Below are 20,825 nucleotides of genomic sequence, written 5' to 3'. Positions count from 1 at the left end.
CTCTTTTTGAATTATGGTTTTCTCAGGGTATATGCCTGGTAGTGGGATTACTGTGTCGTGTGTTAGTCCTATTTTTAGTTTTTTAAGGAACCTCCATACTGTTCTCCATAGTGGCTGTATCAATTTACATTCCCACCAACAGTACAAGAGGGTTCCCGTTTCTCCACACCCTCTCCAGCATTTATTTATTTATTTATTTTTCCGGTCTTCAAATATTTTTTATTGGAAGGCCATGCATTGCCTTCATTTATTGTATTTCAAATCACTATACATTTGCTTTTGTGAAAACACTGCCTGCATTTTCTAGTACAAAGAAACCTAAAAATTGTTTCAGGAATGTAGAGAAATATCCAACTTAAATAGCGAAAAAGTGCACCATAATTACTGCTGCACTGCAGTCATTTCTGCATTTCCCATGTTTCTTAAATAACTATCTTGTCTGATAACACATGATATAAAGAGTAATTACAAAAAACAGACATTTATGTATACTTCTAAAGTTCTATTGAGAATATCCTGTTGGCATTGGATAACCAATCATAGGCGCACCTGTAGTAGCAGGATATGCATATGCCTGTTGGTTCATACCATTGTGCATATTTGGAACATTACTTCCATATTGCTGAGTGCTATCATATCCATTCTGGTAAGTCCCTGTTGGATTACCAGTCCTAAAACTGCTCTGTATACCAGCAGACACAGAATTACTTCCAGAGCTCCCATTGGTGTAATTTGCAGCACTGTAAACACCATTTTGAGTTTTTGCCCCCAAATCTCTCTTAAGCAGACTAAAGTAACCTCAGTAATAATTTTCCTTGTCTCTAAATGTATTAAATCCACCCCTTTTGCCAACAGAGTATCTGTCCTGACGGTCATCCTTCATGCCTCTTCTACCCCTGGAACGACCTGAACCTCTGTCTTCGACCAACTGAAGCAATTTGGGATTAATTGCTTGATTAGCTTCACAAAGCACAGAGATAAGGTTGCTCACTTGCTTTATGTTATTAGGTGTAAAGAAAGTGTATGCTGTGCCTGTTTTTGTACTGCGAGCAGTTCTTGCAATTCGATGAATGTAATCCTCTGAGGAGTTAGGGTAGTCATAATTGATGACAAATTTCACATCTTCCACATCTAGCCCTCTGGAGGCCACATCTGTAGCAATCAGAATAGGAGCCTTTCCATGTTTGAATTCATTTAGAACCCAGTCACGTTCCTGTTGACTCTTGTCACCATGGACACCCGTGGCAGGCCACCCATCTATCCTCATTTTTCTAGTGAGCTCATCACATCTTCTTTTGGTTTCAACAAAAACAATGGTTTTAATCTCCTTCTCACTCATGATCTCTTCCATTAAATGAATAAGCTTTTCATCCTTTTCTACATCATGACACACATCCACAATCTGAAGAATGTTGTGATTTGCACTCAGTTCTAGTGCACCAATGTTTATATGAATATAGTCTTTCAGGAAATCTTCAGCAAGCTGTCTTACTTCTTTTGGCCAAGTGCATGCCACATTAGGGTTTGCCTATCAGGTCTTATCTGATCCACAATCTTCCTTATTTGGGGTTCGAATCCCATATCAAGCATTCTATCTGCTTCATCAAGGACAAGGTAGGTGGTTCTTCTTAAATTGGTTTTCCCACATTCTAAAAAGTCAGTAAGTCTTCCAGATGTTGCAATACAGAGTTCCACATCTCTCTCCAAATCACGTATTTGTGGTCCCTTGGGAGCACCACCATAAATACAAGTGGACTTCAAGTGACATGCTCTACAGTATTCAGCAGCTACTTGCTGTACCTGTTTGACCAGTTCCCGAGTTGGTTCCAGCACCAAGCAAATAGGCCCATCACCTCTCTAGGAATGGCTGATGATTGATGTGGACAATGGCAGGCATCAAATAAGACAACGTCTTCCCAGATCCAGTTTGTGCTACCCCAACCATATCCAGTCCATTTAGAGCAACTGGCCATCGCTGAGCTTGAATAGCTGTGGGTTCAGTAAAGTTCTGCCTTGCAATCACATCCATGACGTTTGCAGGGAAGTTCGCTTCATAAAAATTCAGGACTGGCTTTGGGCAGTTGTGACCTCTAACTGTAATTTCCTTGCTTCTTCTGTATGTCTCTACCTATTGTGCTGTATGCCTAGCCAAATCAGGGTGTTCTTGATAAAAATTCTTCTCAAATTTGGGTAGCTCATCAAGATTCCACTTCTTTTTAACCAATTTCTCCACAGGGTTTCCAAACTTCTTTCCAGATAAGGGCCCTGCCCTACTTCCTCCAAATCGAGGGAAACAAACCCTCGATCCCAGGTGCAGCCTCGATCCCAGGTGCAGTCTCGGTCACTCGAATAACCCAACATGACGTCACTGGTTGCGGTTGGCGGGAAGCGAAGCGGAGAGAATCGAGTGCTACGAGTAACCGGAGGTGGCTCCACCGATAGCAAAGCCTTGTGGGGGCGGCAGCGGAGGGATGGCGATGACAAGAGCTGGGGCTGCTGGACAAAAGACCAGTGGAAATGAATGAGGTCTCCAGCATTTATTGTTTGTAGATTTTTGGATGATGGCCATTCTGACTGGTGTGAGGTGATACCTCACTGTAGTTTTGATTTGCAGTTCTCTAATGATCAGTGATGTTGAGCATCCTTTCATGTGTTTGTTGGCCATCTGTATATCTTCTTTGAAGAAATGTCTGTTTAGGTCTTCTGCCCATTTTTGGATTGGGTTGTTTGTTTTCTTGATATTGAGCTGCATGTGCGGCTTGTATATTTTAGAGATTAATCCTTTGTCAGTTTCTTTGTTTACAAATATTTTCTCCCATTCTAAGGGTTGTCTTTTCGTTTTATTTATGGTTTCCTTTCCTGTGCAAAAGCTTTTAAGTTTCATTATGTCGCATTTGTTTTTTTTTGTTTTTATTTCCATTTCTCTAGGAGGTGGGTCAAAAAGGATCTTGCTGTGATTTATGTTGAAGAGTGTTCTTCCTATATTATCCTCTAAGAGTTTTATAGTGTCTGGCCTTACATTTAGGTCTTTAATCCATTTTGAGTTTATGTTTGTATATGGTGTTAGGAAGTGTTCTGATTTCATTCTTTTACATGTAGCTGTCCAGTTTTCCAAGCACCACTTATTGAAGAGGCTGCTTTTTCTCCATTGTATACTCTTGTCCCCTTTATCAAAGATAAGGTGACTATATGTGCATAGGTTTATCTCTGGACTTTCTATCCTGTTCCATTGATCTATATTTCTGTTTTTGTGCCAGTACCATACTGTCTTGATTACTGTAGCTTTGTAGTATAGTCTGAAGTCAGGGAATCTGATTACTCCACCTCCATTTTTTTTTCTCAAGGTTGCTTTGGCTATTCGGGGTCTTTTGTGTTTCCATACAAATTGTGAAATTTTTTGTTCTAGTTCTGTGAAAAATGCCATAGGTAATTTTATAGGGATTGCACTGAATCTGTAGATTGCTTTGGGTAGTAGAGTCATTTTCACAGTGTTGATTCTTTGAATCCAAGAACATGGTATATTTCTCCTTCTGTTTGTATCATCTTTAATTTCTTTCATCAGTGTCTTACAGGTTTTTGCATACAGGTCTTTTGACTCCTTAGGTAGGTTTATTCCTAGGTATTTTATTCTTTTTGTTGCAGTGGTAAATGGGAGTGTTTCCTTAATTTCTCTTTCAGATTTTTCAACATTAGTGTATAGGAATGCAAGAGATTTCTGTGCATTAATTTTGTGTCCTGCTACTCTACCAAATTCATTGATTAGCTCTAGTAGTCTTCTTGTAGCATCTTTAGGATTCTCTAGGTATAGTATCATGTCATCTGCAAACAATGACAGTTTTACTTCCTCATTTCCAATTTGGATTCCTTTAATTTCTTCTTGTTCTCTGATTGCTATGGCTAAAACTTCCAAAACTATGTTGAATAACAGTGGTGAGAGTGGGCAACCTTGTCTTGTTCCTGATCTTAGGGGAAATGGTTTCAGTGTTTCCCCATTGAGAACAATGTTGGCTGTGGGTTTATCATATATGGCCGTTATTATTTTGAGGTAGGTTCCCTCTATGCCTACTTTCTGGAGGGTTTTTATCATAAATGGGTGTTGAATTTTGTCGAAAGCTTTTTTTGCATCTATTGAGATTATCATATGAATTTTATCCTTCAATTTGTTAATGTGGTGTATCACATTGATTGATTTGCATATATTGAAGATTCTTTGCATTCTTAGGATAAACCCCACTTGATCATGGTGTATGATCCTTTTAATGTGCTGTTGGATTCTGTTTGCTAGTATTTTGTTGAGGATTTGTGCATCTATCTTAATCAGTGGTATTGGACTGTAGTTTTCTTTTTTTGTGACATCTTTGTCTGGTTTTGGTATCAGGGTGATGGTGGCCTCATAGAATGATTTCGGGAGTGTTCCTCCCTCTGCTATATTTTGGAAGAGTTTGAAAAGGTTGGGTGTTAGCTCTTCTCTAAATGTTTGACAGAATTTGCCTGTGAAGCCATGTGGTCCTGGGCTTTTGTTTGTTGGAAGATTTTTAATCACAGTTTCAATTTCAGTGCTTGTGATTTGTCTGTTTCTATTTTCTATTTCTTCCTGGTTCAGTCTAGGAAGGTTATGCTTTTCTAAGAATTTGTCCATTTCTTCCAGGTTGTCCATATTATTGGCATACAGTTGCTTGTAGTAATCTCTCATGATCCTTTGTATTTCTGCAGTGTTAGGTGTTGCTTCTCCTTTTTCATTTCTAATTCTATTGATTTAAGTCTTCTCTCTTTTTCTCTTGATGAGTCTGGCTAATGGTTTATCAATTTTGTTTATCTTCTCAAAGGTCCAGCTTTTAGTTTTATTGATCTTTGCTATCATTTCCTTCATTTCTTTTTCATTTATTTCTGATCTGATCTTTATGAATTCTTTCCTTCTGCTAACTTTGGGGGGTTTTTGTTCTTCTTTCTCTAATTGCTTTAGGTGTAAGTTTAGGTTGTTTTCTTGAGATGTTTCTTGTTTCTTGAGGTAGGATTGTATTGCTATAATCTTCCCTCTTAGAACTACTTTGATGCATCCCATAGGCTTTGGCTAATCGTGATTTCATTGTCATTTGTTTCTAGGTATGTTCTGATTTTCTCTTTGATCTCTTCATTGATCTCTTGGTTATTTAGTAGGGTATTGTTTTGCCTTCATGTGTTTGTATTTTTTCCATTTTTTTTCCTGTAATTGATATCTCGTCTCATAGCATTGTGGTCAGAAAAGATACTTGATACGAATTCAATTTTCTTAAATTTACAAAGGCTTGATTTGTGACCCAAGATATCGTCTATCCTGGAGAATGTTCCATGAGCACTTGAGAAGAAAGTGTATTCTGTTGTTTTTGGATGGAATGTCTTATAAATATCAATTAAGTCCATCTTGCTTAATGTATCATTTAAAGCTTGTGTTTCCTGATTTATTTTCATCTTTGATGATCTGTCCATTGGTGAAAGTGGGGTGTTAAATTGCCCCAGTATGATTTTGTTACTTTTGATTTCCCCTTTTATGACTGTTAGCATTTGCCTTATGTATTAAGGTTCTCCTTGTTGGGTGCGTAAATATTTACAATTGTTATATGTTCTTGGATTGATCCCTTGATCATTATGTAGTATCCTTCTTTGTCTCTTGTAATCGAATTTGTTTTAAAGTCTATTTTGTTTGATATGAGAATTGCTACTCCAGTTTTCTGTTGATTTCCATTTGCATGGAGTATCTTTTTCTGTTCCCTCACTTTCAGTCTGTATGTGTCCCTAGGTCTGATGTGGGTCTCTTGTAGACAGCATATATACGGGTCTTGTTTTTGTATCCATTCAGCCAGTCTATGTCTTTCGGTTGGAGCATTTAATCCATTTACATTTAAGGTAGTTATCGATATTTATGTTCCTATTACCATTTTCTTAATTGTTTTGGGTTTGTTATTGTAGGTCTTTTCCCTCTGTTGTGTTTCCTGCCCAGAGAAGTTCCTTTAGCATTTGTTGTAAAGCTGGTTTTGTGGTGCTGAATTCTCTTAACTTTTGCTTGTCTGTAAATGTTTTAATTTCTCCATTGAATCTTAATGAGATCTTTGCTGGTTAGAGTAATCTTGGTTGTAGGTTTTTCCCTTTCATCACTTTAAATATGTCCTGCCACTCCCTTCTGGCTTGCAGAGTTTCTGCTGTAACATCCGCTGTTAACCTTATGGGGATTCCCTTGTATGTTGTTTGTTGCTGCTCCCTTGCTGCTTTTAATAGTTTTTCTTTGTATCTAATTTTTGATCGTTTGATTAATATGTGTCTTGGCATGTTTCTCTTTGGATTTATCCTGTATGGGACTCTCTGCACTTCCTGGACTTGATTGACTATTTCCTTTCCCATATTAGGGAAGTTTTGCACTATAATCTCTTCAAGTATTTTCTCAGTCCCTTTCTCTTTCTCTTCTTCTTCTGTGACCCCTCTAATTTGAACGTTGGTGCATTTAATGTTGTCCCAGAGGTTTTGAGACTGTCCTCAATTCTTTTCATTATTTTTTCTTTATTCTGCTCCCTGGCAGTTATTTCCACCATTTTATCTTCCAGCTCACTTATCCCTTCTTCTGCCTCAATATTCTGCCATTGATTCCATCTAGAGTATTTTTAATTTCATTTATTGTGTTGTTCATCATTGTTGTGCTCTTTAGTTCTTGTAGATCCTTATTAAATGTTTCTTGTATTTTCTCCATTCTGTTTCCGAGATTTTGGATCATCTTTACTACCATTACTCTGAATTCTTTTTCAGGTAGGTTGCCTATTTCGTTTTCATTTATTTGGTCTTGTAGGTTTTTACCTTGGTCCTTCATCTGTAACATATTTTTCTTGTCGTTTCATTTTTTTTTTTTCTTTTTTGATGGGTGGAGTTGTATTCCTGTCTTACTGGTTTTTGGCCTGAAGCGTCCAGCACTGGAATTTACAGGCAGTTGTATAGAGCTGGGTCTTCGTGCTGTGATGACCTCTGGGAGGCCTCATTCCAATTAATATTCCCTGGGGTCTGAGGTTCTCTGTTAATCCAGTGGTTTGGACTCAGCTCCCATCACAGGAGCTTGGGCCCAACCTCCGGCCTGGGAACCAAGATCCTGCAAGCTGCATGGCACAGGAAAAAAAAAAAGAAAAAAAGAAATAAGGATCAATGCAATATCAAATAATATAAAACAAAATAAAATTAGAAATGTAAAAAATATAATAGGAAAAATAAAAATATAATTGAAACAACCGGTCACTGGGGGTTCCTCCCATCCCCTTAGGTGTCCATGGTACCCCACCGGTGCCTGGTAGGTGACCTAGTTGTGCGAATACGTGAATTCCACGTCCTCCTAGTCTGCCATCTTGACTCCGCCCCACCCTCTGATAGTTCTTTTTAACTTTCTTTTGTTCTTGAGATGTCCTTCCTGCTGATATTCCAAAAATGAAGTTGGCATCTCTGCCTCATTCCCAGAATTACATCCCTCATTGATTTCTCTTTAATGTAACTAAAATTTCCCAAGCAAATCTCATTAAAGAGGATTGGAATAATTGGAGGGATGCTTCTTTTACTGAGGATCTGGGGTTTGTATAGGGTCAGAGTCTTAGTGCATGGGAAAAAGGAATGGTATAAAACATCTTGCAAATAATCAGTGTTTGAGCATGGATATCACCTTTTTCCTTTAATTTTTAATGTTTTTTTAAAAGAGAAAGCTATTCAATCATACCTGTTAATGCCAATGACTAATTTAGCTTCTCAGGAAATTTATACTTTCCTTGTCCTTATAGGTCCCTATCTATCTCTAGGATATGCCTTCTCTAATTATCTGCTCCATTATTCCCTTTTTGATTGACACTTAAGTCTTCCCCTATAAGAAATAAGGGAGAAGCTTGGATTCAACAGGCATAATAAACTGGTTCCCAATTCTGCTTTTCACACTTAGAAACCTTGGTTACTTCTGTAAAATGGTGAATAATAATAACTACTTCAGAAAATTGTGGTGAGCAGTAAATTATATGTACAGTGCTCAGTGTAAAGCCTGATACTTGTAAGTGCTCAATAAGTATTAGTCTGCTCCTCTAAGCTTGTATAGCACTGGAGTTCTGCTGTGTATTTCCATAGTTCATTCATAGCTAATTGGAGATAGAGATAGATAGCTGCTGAATCCCATGAGAGTTGTAGGCCTAATTTAACAGCTCTCCTTACCTTGGGAAGTTTCTAGAATCTACTCACTAGAGTCACTCATACAGTGGAGTCTTGAAGTCTGACAATTCTATCAATGTAGTGACTAAACGCTCATGTGGTAAAATGAGCACAGATTCAATTGCAGGAAAGTCCTTTAGTCAATTTCAGAGCTGTTTTGATTAGAAAGCAACACTGCATATTGGAAAGAGCACGAGCCTTGGCATTAGACAGATCTGTATTTTAATCCTGACTCTGCTACCTAGAAAATGCTCAATAAATGGCAGCCGATGTTGTTGTAGCAAGTTTGCTTTCACTAGAGATTTGATTTAACTTGACTAAGCCAGCCTTTTCTGGGAAGGTTTCACCAGTGTTTCATTAAACATTGGCTTCTATCTAGCCCTTTGCATATACTCACAGTCTCCTGATTTTGAATCATGATAATTCCTTCTGGAATAGATAAATGAGTGAAACTTATTATGTTCCCAGAACTAAGGTCAAATATGGCATTTCAAAGCCAGAGCAGCTTTTCTAGTGTCTTACTATCTTCTGCCTTTTTTTTCTTGAGGAGTCGGGGGAGAACATGGTCAATTTAGAACTCCCTTTTCTTGTACTTTCCCTTTACACTATTTGGTAATTTAGCGTGGATGAGCTAGAAGGGACACCTAGACATTTTCAAAGGTTTGGTTACAACTAGGATGGCTTTATCTTCCCAGAAGGTCTACAAAACATCTGAGGCGGGAGGGGTTTTTAAAGCAGTTAAAGCTAATATTACTGTGCCTTCTCAGGAGTGTGGAAAGAATAATTTGGCATGAATTATGTAAGTAGGACTGAATTAGGCACAGGGTTGTGTGCCTTAAATGAATTCTACATCCCAGGAGTCACTCATTCAGCTATCACTGAGCTACTTTGTGTGGAGTGCTGGGGATACAGACATGGCCTCCCTACTCAAGAAGCTCATAGGCAAGCTCATTCAACTCTACCTGCCTCTGAGGTAGATATTTTCTTTTCCTTCCTTATAGGTGAGGAAAGAGGATCTCAAAGAGGTGAAATAGTTGGTCCAAAATTACACAGGTAGTAGGTAGTTAAGCTTAGCTACAAGTCCTTTTCTTTATCCTTTAATCAATATTTGTGCTTATTATGTGTTCTTTTTAGTTATGGCATGTTAGAATGAACGTGGAAGATATATGTAGTGTATAGCTATACCACTGTCTTCCTAGAATCCCTACTTTCTTCTTAGAAATTCTCCTTTTCCCACTCCAGCCATGTGGTTTGGAAAGGAGCTGCCTAAACCACATTTGGTTGATTCAAGCAAAAAAAATTAGAGTTATTCCCCAGGATTTTTCAGGTGGAAACTAAAGAAATGAGGTAAAATTTCTAAGATATGATACATTGGACTTGCTAGCCATGATGTTCTCTGACTTTGAAGTAAGTCCATCTGCAAGTTAATACAAAAGTAAACCAAACTTAACTCATTTAAGGGGCTGATAAAACTTTGATAACAAAACCAGACAAAGATGATACTAGAAGGAAAATCTATAGGTCCATAACACTTATACGTATTAATGCAAAACTCCAAAATAAATATTTACAAAGCAAATCCATCATGTACACTAAAATACAGGAGTGTATAGACAAAATAATTTTAAAAGGTGGGATTTATCAAAAAATTCAAGGATATTTTAATTACTGTTAGTTTAATTTACCACATGAACAGTTTAAAGTAGCAAAACCTATATGATCATCTCAATAGATGAAAAAAAATACAAAATTCAATAACTATTTATGATTAAATCTCCTAGAAAAGTGGGAATTGAAGGGAATTTCTTTAACTAGATAGAGATTATTTATTAAAGCCCAAAATTGTTGTAAAAGCCTTAGAAACATTTTCCTTAAAAAGAATAAGAAATGATGCTTGCTGCCCATATGTCTATTCAACATTCCATCTGAGGCTTTAACCCGTATATATAATATAAGAAACAGCAGTAAGAAACATAATTATCTTAAAAACATAAACAATACTACTTATTTACAGATGATATGATTGTCTACATAGAAATTTCAAGAGAAAAATCCATAGAAAATCTACAGATTAACTGTTGGAACTAATTATAGAGTCTGCTGAATACTAGATTAATACGAAAAAATTATATGTGATAAAAGTACAAAAATGTGTAGGTAAAGAATATATAACAACTGCAAGATAGTGGTTATTTCAGAGACAGAAAAGGAGGAGAATGGTTTTCTAGTGAAGAGATGATTCCAAGAAAAACTTTAATATTTTCTTTGTTTTCAAAGATCTGAAGCTGGCAAAATATTAACACAAGTTAAATCTGGGTTTTTAGTATTCTTAAATGTTTTGTAACAAAAATTTAAAAATGCAAACAAATAAATGTTAGCTAGTATTGTAGATCTTTGAAAATAACATAATCAGCTTTGAGGTTTAGCGACATTTAATTTAGATTCTTTTAGTCATAAAAAAAGGGTCTAATTTTTGTGGCTTAGAAACCTGAGTTCCAATTATTCCTGATGCCTTTGTCTTTAATTGTTGAAATCTACCCTTTGATTACCTGGTCAAGATCATGAATTTAGTTGTCAGAGTGCCAGGGTTCAAATCCTACCTGTATGAATTACTAGCTGCCTGACCTCAGAAAGACAGTTACTTTTGTAAACCATAGTTTTTCATTTGTAAAGCTAAGATGATAATGGCACCTATCTCATATAGCTGTCATTAGGATAAAAATAACACATGTAAAACATTTAGTGCAACATCAGTTACACTGTAAATACATATAGATGTTAGATGTTGCTTAAACTGTTTGGACTTCTCAGGGCTATTATAAGAACTGAATGGAAGAATCTGAGTAAAACTCATAGCATAATGCCTGGCACTTACTAGTGCTTCCATAAATCTTAATTCCACTGCCCCTTTTCTGTCTCCCCTACTCTTTACTCTTGAACATTTAATTAATTTTCTAAATCTTACCAGGTACTGTGTTGAGTATCTTTGATCACATTTGACTTACGTTTTTTCCCTAACATTTATAACTGTTTGGGGGCAAAGAATGTGTTTCTTTATGCTTTTATCATAGCTTGAATTTTGTAACTATCGCTTACAACAGAGAAAAAATTATCCATACTATTTTTTCCTGTTTCTTGACTTAGGACACATACATGGAGTGCTAAGAGTGCCTGTTTGGCCTCTGGTTGTATGTAGGAGAAATGTACTTTTTTTCCCTCAGATTTCCAGAACAAGTTTATAGCACATGAAGAAATTTTTATTTATTCAGGCATTTTTTCATATGTGGGGCTGGCAGTGAGATTTCTCTTCATCTAAAAGTGAAGATGATGCTGAAATCAAAAGAGAATGCATAAGCTAAGAGTAAAGTAGGTAGCTGGGAGCAATGAGTCAGAGTGAAAGGGCTGAATAGGTCACCAGTCTGAGGAGGGTGGCCAGGAAACACTGGAAACTGGATAAGGAGAGCCAAGGAACACAGGATCTTATAAAGAGCATGAAGTGGCTGGTTAAAGGAGTTTGATGGGTAGGGGTCATAAATAGGGATGGAGTTTTTCCCCTATGGCTGGATTTTCCAGATTCTTTATGGCATGATGCCAGAGGGTTGGGTATGTTTAAACCAGGTGTATGGGTGGGTACCGCTTCTAACAAGAGGTGAATTCATTAATCTGTTGAGTATTACTATTTTAAAAGAGCAAGGCTTATGGTGACATTTTTCTTAGATTACTTTTGAAAAACAGGTAAAGATTCTCTTTGTATTTCTATAAAGGTAGTTGAGAGTAAGTTGGGCACATATTTGAGAAAGAGCACGTGACTTGCTGTCTGATTTCAAGGTGAATAATCAGGACTCTGGGTTCTGACTAACTGGAGCAGTGTGAGAAGGAAGGAGTCTCCATATACTCCCTCTAAAACAATCAGCAGCCTAGAGCAGCTCTAGTAGCAGGGCCTCCAATTGCTAATCAAATGAAAGGAATGTTTTCCTAAAATTCTTCCTTCAGATTTGAATAAAGGGAATGTATTTTGATGTACTAAATTTCATGGTATAATGAAAACAGAGCCAGTTGCTGTATTCTGATTTTATAATAGGCATGACTGACAAATCCTTTGAGAAAATTGGCAAGCTAATGTTAATGCAATCTGTATTAACCTACAAGACTTACGTAGTCACTAATTTATTTTTAAATGAGTGCAAATACATTTTCCTAGGAAGGAAGCAAGGAACTTCTGACAATCTCAGTGTTACCGCAGAGAGATGGAATAATTTGAAAAGGAAGAGAGTAAACTAAAAATTCCCTTGTGCTTAAGAATTAAACACATCCCTCTCATCCCACCATAGTTAATCTAGTATTAATAAGTCATTCCTAATAAGTGTGGGTAACTGTAGTTTTGTCCCCTAGTTCATATTTTATTATTAATTTATTCTTTCTTTAAAAAGAAAAAAGTTGGAGACAATATGATATAGTATAAAAAGCAAAAGCTTTGGTGTTCAAATCCTTTCTTTCTTAGCTATCTGAACTTGGACTATTTTAAGTTAAACTTTCTGAGTCTCAGTTTCCTCATCTCTTAAATTGGGATAACAAAAAAATCTTACCTTTGTAAAGCTGTGCCTTCTTAAATTGTATACCTTGGGCACCTCACTCTTAAAGAGGCACTTACTTTCAGGGTTATGCATGTGTAAGGTTGGCACCTGAGAGTGAATGACTCATTAAATTTTGCACCCTTGACACCTCATTTGCCTCACCTTGGTCCTAGACTTGCTGTCCTATATGGTTGGAATGTGATTTGTGGGTGGGGGCGGTAGGTAAGAAGTGGGGAGGAGAATGGTGCTAAGAGGAAAGAGGTATGCAGAAGCCATATCACAAAAGGCCTTGTAAGTGATGTTAAGAGGTTTGAATGCTATCTGAGGGTTAATAATTTAAAAAAAAAGATTTCCTGAGAAATCATTAAAAATTTTTCACAGAAGAGCAACTTGTTCAGAATTTCACTTGAGAAAGTTCATTTTACCTGGTGGGTGAGGAAAGAATGTTAGGGGACAAAGACCCAATCAGTGCAATCCAAGTAAGAGGTGAATACAATTCTTCAGGTGAGAGATGATGATGGACAAGATTGGCATAAAGACAATGGTATGGAGGGAAGTGGAAGTGCTTGAGATATTTAGCAGGTAGAATCAACAGAACTTGGTTATGATTAGACATAGACAGTGAATTAAAAGTGGTAGAAAATGTGAACCAAGTTTTTGGCTTGGGCAACTAACTGTGTATGTTGTGGTGTCATGTCCTGAGAATAGGGAACAGTGAAGAAATAAGATTGAAGAGAAGATTATAATTTCAGTTTGGACATGCAGAATTTGAAATATCTGCAAGACATCAAGTAGAACTTGTTAGTAAAGAGTTCACTCTATGGGACAGGAATTTAAAAGAGTGATCTAGGCTGGAGATACAGAATTGGGAACCATCAGTGTTTAAGCCATGAATGATATTGCCTGGTAATGGTATGTTGTTTGAAAAGAGGGCCTAGGAAAGAACCACAGTGAATGCCAGCTTTTAAAGGTTAGGTATAGGAAAAGAAGCCAACAAAGTTTGAGAAAGTTTGTCCAGGAAGATAGGAGGAAATCTACAGAGCCTCACATAAGAAACTTTGGTCACTCCTAACCTGTGCAAAACTCACCACTATGCCCCTTCCTAGAATGAAGTATGCAGGCATCCATTTCCCTTTACTTATAGCTTTTTGCCCTCATTCTGAAATGTGAAGCCTGGCCTGCCTCAAATTCCTTTTCCTAACCTATTTCTTCCTTGCATCAATTCCGGGCCTCTTGCTTCAGTGCCTACCTTCATCTTTGCACTATCCTTTTAGATCTGATGCTTGATCTTCTCCTTCTGGCTCTGACTTTGTCCGTTATGCTTTGCTGGGATTTCCAATATGCTCCTAGATCCCATCTAATTCTCCTATCAGGTTTGCCTTAACTCAAACAGAAGGAGATCAGACAGCTCTTTCACCAGGTGCTAGGCCCAGTGGAGGCAGCATTTCAACATTATCACTGGGAGGTCACTGGGAGGTAAGCATTGGCTTACTGCTTTCGTAGTCCCTTTGGCCGGTACATTACAAACCTGCCTAAACAAGCCCATCCCATTGAGCTTACTTGCCTGAGGTATTTTCAATAGACAAAGTAGAGTGACAAGTGCTTAACTGACATAATAAGTTTGTATTAAATTCTATCTGAATTATATATAAAGTGGAGAGTATTATATATTGAAGAACATCAACAATTCTAAATATGCTAAAACGAAGAGAGAGAAGATAGCATATATATGAATCATTGTTTAATGAGCTTAAAATCGCTCCAAGAGGGAATCACAAATTCATACAATTTCCTTAAAATGTGTTCTTTAAACTTGTATGTCGGTTGGTGGAAAATACCATGAAAAAGACAAACTTCTGGACCTGACCTTTTTCTGTTGAACCTTGCTCTCTAGGAAGGTCAAGCTCTAAGAGAAGTTGAAAAGGATATTTGGCTCTGAAGCTACTGGTTTAAGTAGTAACAAAATCTGTCTTCTACACATGGCTGATTCTTTTTGAAGAGATGCAACCCAGTATAGTACAACAACCTGAGCATCAGGACAACTTAATTCTAGTTCCTGTTTTTACTGTAATCCACTCTTTGAACTTGAGGAATTTGCTTCCTCTCCTACGGCCTCAGTTTCTCTATTTATGAAATGAAGGAGTTAAAAGATTGGACTAAATTATTCCAAGAGCCTTTCTAACTAAGAATCTACCATCTTTTTGGCTTCACAGGTGAATTCTATCAAACATTTAGAGAAGAGCTAACACCCATCCTTCTCAAACTCTTCCAAAAAATTGCAGAGGAAGGAACTCTCCCAAACTCATTCTATGAGGCCACCATCACCCTGATACCAAAACCAGACAAAGACACTACAAAAAAAGAAAATTACAGACCAATATCACTGATGAATATAGATGCAAAAATCCTCAACAAAATACTAGCAAACAGAATCCAACAACACATTAAAAGGATCATACACCACGATCAAGTGGGATTTATCCCAGGGATGCAAGGATTCTTCAATATACGCAAATCAATCAATGTGATACACCATATTAACAAATTGAAGAATAAAAACCATATGATCATCTCAATAGATGCAGAAAAAGCTTTTGACAAAATTCAACACCCATTTATGATAAAAACTCTCCAGAAAGTGGGCATAGAGGGAACCTACCTCAACATAATAAAGGCCATATATGACAAACCCACAGCAAACATCATTCTCAATGGTGAAAAACTGAAAGCATTTCCTCTAAGATCAGGAACGAGACAAGGATGTCCACTCTCACCACTATTATTCAACATAGTTCTGGAAGTCCTAGCCACGGCAATCAGAGAAGAAAAAGAAATAAAAGGAATACAAATTGGAAAAGAAGAAGTAAAACTGTCACTGTTTGCGGATGACATGATACTATACATAGAGAATCCTAAAACTGCCACCAGAAAACTGCTAGAGCTAATTAATGAATATGGTAAAGTTGCAGGTAACAAAATGAATGCACAGAAATCTCTTGCATTCCTATACACTAATGATGAAAAATCTGAAAGAGAAATTATGGAAACACTCCCATTTACCATTGCAACAAAAAGAATAAAATACCTAGGAATAAACCTACCTAGGGAGACAAAAGACCTGTATGCAGAAAACTATAAGACACTGATGAAAGAAATTAAAGATGATACCAACAGATGGAGAGATATACCATGTTCTTGGATTGGAAGAATCAACATTGTGAAAATGAGTATACTACCCAAAGCAATCTACAGATTCAATGCAATCCCTATCAAATTACCAAGGGCATTTTTTACGGAACTAGAACAAATCATCTTAAAATTTGTATGGAGACACAAAAGACCCCGAATAGCCAAAGCAGTCTTGAGGCAAAAAAATGGAGCTGGAGGAATCAGACTCCCTGACTTCAGACTATACTACAAAGCTACAGTAATCAAGACAATATGGTACTGGCACAAAAACAGAAACATAGATCAATGGAACAAGATAGAAAGCCCAGAGATTAACCCACGCACCTATGGTCAACTAATCTATGACAAAGGAGGCAAAGATATACAATGGAGAAAAGACAGTCTCTTCAATAAGTGGTGCTGGGAAAACTGGACAGCCACATGTAAAAGAATGAAATTAGAATACTCCCTAACACCATACACAAAAATAAACTCAAAATGGATTAGAGACCTAAATATAAGACTGGACACTATAAAACTCTTAGAGGAAAACATAGGAAGAACACTCTTTGACATAAATCACAGCAAGATCTTTTTCGATCCACCTCCTAGAGTAATGGAAATAAAAACAAAAATAAACAAGTGGGACCTAATGAAACTTCAAAGCTTTTGCACAGCAAAGGAAACCATAAACAAGACGAAAAGACAACCCTCAGAATGGGAGAAAATATTTGCAAATGAATCAACGGACAAAGGATTAATCTCCAAAATATATAAACAGCTCATTCAGCTCAATATCAAAGAAACAAACACCCCAATCCAAAAATGGGCAGAAGACCTAAATAGACATTTCTCCAAAGAAGACATACAGACGGCCACGAAGCACATGAAAAGATGCTCAACATCACTAATTATTAGAGAAATGCAAATCAAAACTACAATGAGGTATCACCTCACTCCTGTTAGAATGGGCATCATCAGAAAATCTACAAACAACAAATGCTGGAGAGGGTGTGGAGAAAAGGGAACCCTCTTGCACTGTTGGTGGGAATGTAAATTGATACAGCCACTATGGAGAACAATATGGAGGTTCCTTAAAAAACTAAAAATAGAATTACCATATGACCCAGCAATCCCACTACTGGGCATATACCCAGAGAAAACCGTAATTCAAAAAGACACGTGCACCCGAATGTTCATTGCAGCACTATTTACAATAGCCAGGTCATGGAAGCAACCTAAATGCCCATCAACAGACGAATGGATAAAGAAGTTGTGGTACATATATACGATGGAATATTATTCAGCCATAAAAAGGAACGAAATTGAGTCATTTGTTGAGAAGTGGATGGATCTAGAGACTGTCATACAGAGTGAAGTAAGTCAGAAAGAGAAAAACAAATATCGTATGTTAATGCATGTATGTGGAACGTAGAAAAATGGTACAGATGAGCCAGTTTGCAGGGCAGAAGTTGAGACACAGATGTAGAGAATGGACATATGGACACCAAGGGGGGAAAACTGCGATGAGGTGGGGATGGTGATGTGCTGAATTGGGCGATTGGGATTGACATGTATACACTGATGTGTATAAAACTGATGCCTAATAAGAACCTGCAGTATAAAAAAACAAACAAAACAACTAATACTAAACTTTCATTGGGTTATTTGTATGGAAATATGTTAATATAAATGTTTCAGACATTACATGAAATTTCTAAAAATCTTATATTTGTATTTGTATGGAAATATGTATGGAAATATGTTAATATAAATGTTTCAGACAGTACATGAAATTTCTAAAAATCTTATATTTGTATTTGTATGGAAATATGTATGGAAATATGTTAATATAAATGTTTCAGACATTACATGAAATTTCTAAAAATCTTGTATTTGTATGGAAATATGTATGGAAATATGTTAATATAAATGTTTCAGACATTACATGAAATTTCTAAAAATCTTATATTTGTATTTGTATGGAAATATGTATGGAAATATGTTAATATAAATGTTTCAGACATTACATGAAATTTCTAAAAATCTTATATTTGTATTTGTATGGAAATATGTATGGAAATATGTTAATATAAATGTTTCAGACATTACATGAAATTTCTAAAAATCTTATATGTTCTGGTATAATGTTATAAGTAATAATCCTAGTTATTACTTTAAAATGTATATCTCAGAAATAACTAATTTTCTTGTCAACTGCATTATTATGAACTTTCATCAAATCTTTAACCGTGGTCATTTTTAAGTCTTTTGTCATTTACAGACAGTTCTGGGTGTACTCTGATGATTTTGCAAATATGTTCCTATAAAAGGGTTTCATCTTCAAGAAAGTCATGGAAAAGACTGACAAGTACAGGTTTCTGGTAACTGACTGTACTGCTGAACTGAATGAATAAGCATTTTCAGAACTCTAATGAAAAACTGATGAACTCATAAAAGTGCTAACAAAAGATCAAGATGAAAAAAAAGAAATTAATTACATGGGACTGAGTGAACTGATGAGGATGAGTATAATTTTTGTGACTTTCTGTCTGAATTAAAAAAAAAAAAAAATCCCACAAGGACTCAGAGGAAAAGAATATACAAATCAATTTTCACTGCAAAGTAAAGGAGCTGTTACAGTGGAGGATTACTGGACTGAATGTCAATGTTATGACATAGTATAAGTGTGTTTCATGTTTGGTAATTGCAATCATTGTTGCTTTTGTTGTGGTCATCCATGTACAATGCTTGGTGTCAGTCTATCTATCTCTTGTAAAAATAAAATACAGTGTGTGTGTGTGGAAAAAATAAAAAAAAAAAAAAAAAAAAAAGAATCTACCATCTTTTGTCAAAAAATGGTGCCTCACAGATCTTGATCAAAAAAAAAAAAAAAAAAAGATGAGTTCTGGGAAAGCCAGAATTTTTTTTATGAACAGGTTTTATTTGTTTGTTTCTTTGTTTTTGTCACATGAATGTTGAAATAGAATCTCAGAGCTAGAAGGGAATTCAGTGTATAAGAGTTTCCTCTAAAATGACCTGACCCAGTCGCTATTCGGCCTCTTCTTGGACATATCTAGTGATAGGGAACTCACTTTTTATAGAGTCAGCTCATTTTATTGTTGGACTGATCTGATGGCTAGTAAGTTCTTTCTTATATTAACCTGAAACCTGTCTCCCTATAGCTTCCACCTATTATTTGTGCCATCTCTCAGGTACACATACCTGATTTAAATCCCATCTTCACTACTTTCTAGATTTGTGAGAGTAGGAATATCACTTAACATCTTTGAGTTTCTATTTCCTCATCTAATAATGGATATTTTGATTCCTATGTTCCATGGTACTGTGATTAATGAGATAGTGCTTTAGGTTGTCTGTACTAGGCTCTAGTTGGGAAAGACTTCATAGGGTACTTGATATTTGGCAAAGATCATGAAGGATGGATAGGAATTTCTATAGAGGAGGGTGCAATAACGAGGAGACAGGTAGATGACAGGTTGGTCATTTGGGGCAGAGAGAATAGCAATGAACGAAAAAAAAAGGAGGCATACAAATCAAGTTCAGAAATTCTCTAGTAGTCAGGTTTGGTTAGATCTTTCAATGCCTAGGGCCGAAGAGAGAGAGTGATAGGAGATGATCCAGGAAAAATAAGCTGCAGGCAGACTGTGAAAGGACCTGTACACCATGCTACATTCAAATATGCTACTTCCAGAGGTTACTGAGTTTAAAGAAAATCATAAAGAAAGAGTGGATAGCTGAGCTACGATTTAAATTCATGCCTTCTGAGACTATGTCTCATAGAACCGTAACTTTTGAGACATTAAAAAATCATCCTTTTATTGTTATAGAATTACAGAAAAACAATTCCTTCCTTCCGGCACTATGCACCAGAATCCAAGAAGAGCTCTGACCTAGTTACTGAGGCCTTCCAGCAGGATAAATCACAGTGCTGTTCTGTCAGTGAAACAAGTGAATTTCTTTGCTTTCTAGGAGCCTAGGCTTATAATAGGAAACAAACATTAGGGAGAAAGAAAGGAATATTCTGCCCACTTCTCAAATAGACATGGCTGTACACTGTAGTAGAAAGTGCTCTGACTATGCGACAAACAAGAGTTAGGTTCAAATCCTAGCTCTGCCATTTACTAGCTGTGTATGTAATATATTTCTCACTCTTCCCCTAAGCCTCAGTATGTTCATCAGTAACATGGGAATTATGGTGCTTCCCTGCCTGTTTCTTCTGAAATCATTATAAGGGAATTCTATTATGATTGTCAAAGTCCTTTGAAAATCATAAGTTGATATTTTATTACTACTATTATCAGGAAATCACCAAAGTGAGAGGACACCAGTACAGATCAGGATGGCCCTGACATATGCTGTCTGGACTTAGGGTAAAATCAGTAAGATTTGTCTACAGTGACTCTGACTTTTCCTCTCTGTCACTTTCCCTTTTTTTCTTTTTCTCCCACTCACTTCTTTTGGCTGAAAAGTCTAGTGTCCTGTCTTTTTCTCTTCCCTTCCCTTCCCAAATGTTTCCCGGATAAACTCTACTGGTATGTCATTGAGAAACAAGGTCTGAAGGTCAATAATAAGATCTTCTGTCTTTCATAAAGGTTCCCATTGGAACCTCATCTTTCATTGAAAAGGAAAAAGTATTATTTATTTATTTTTCATTCAGAATTACTTGTTCAGCACCTAAAGTGTATTTTACACATGGTGAAATATTTTGAGAGATCAGACAATCAAGAAAAGTAAGAACTTGGTGGAATTCAAGGACTTTTACTTCATTTGTTGATTTGTTTGTTTGTCCTTTATTCTATCTTGTATTCATTTAAAATTATGTGCTTTAGCACCGACTATGTATTACTAGGCATTGTGTTAGGC

At 36.5% G+C, this 20,825-nt stretch overlaps 1 protein-coding gene and 1 pseudogene across 1 annotated transcript in view; one reads left to right on the top strand and one right to left on the bottom strand.

The window, feature by feature from the left end:
* AGBL4 (AGBL carboxypeptidase 4) overlaps positions 1 to 20,825 on the top strand; it is a 1,405,329-nt gene that overhangs the window by 443,912 nt on the left and 940,592 nt on the right. The gene's annotated exons all lie outside the window — the stretch shown is intronic.
* LOC102997132 (probable ATP-dependent RNA helicase DDX5) lies at positions 503 to 2,376 on the bottom strand (annotated as a pseudogene).

Source organism: Balaenoptera acutorostrata, chromosome 1 (genome assembly GCF_949987535.1).
Source record: "Balaenoptera acutorostrata chromosome 1, mBalAcu1.1, whole genome shotgun sequence".
NCBI classification, from domain to species: domain Eukaryota; kingdom Metazoa; phylum Chordata; class Mammalia; order Artiodactyla; family Balaenopteridae; genus Balaenoptera; species Balaenoptera acutorostrata.
This window is presented reverse-complemented; position numbering and strand designations above follow the sequence as displayed.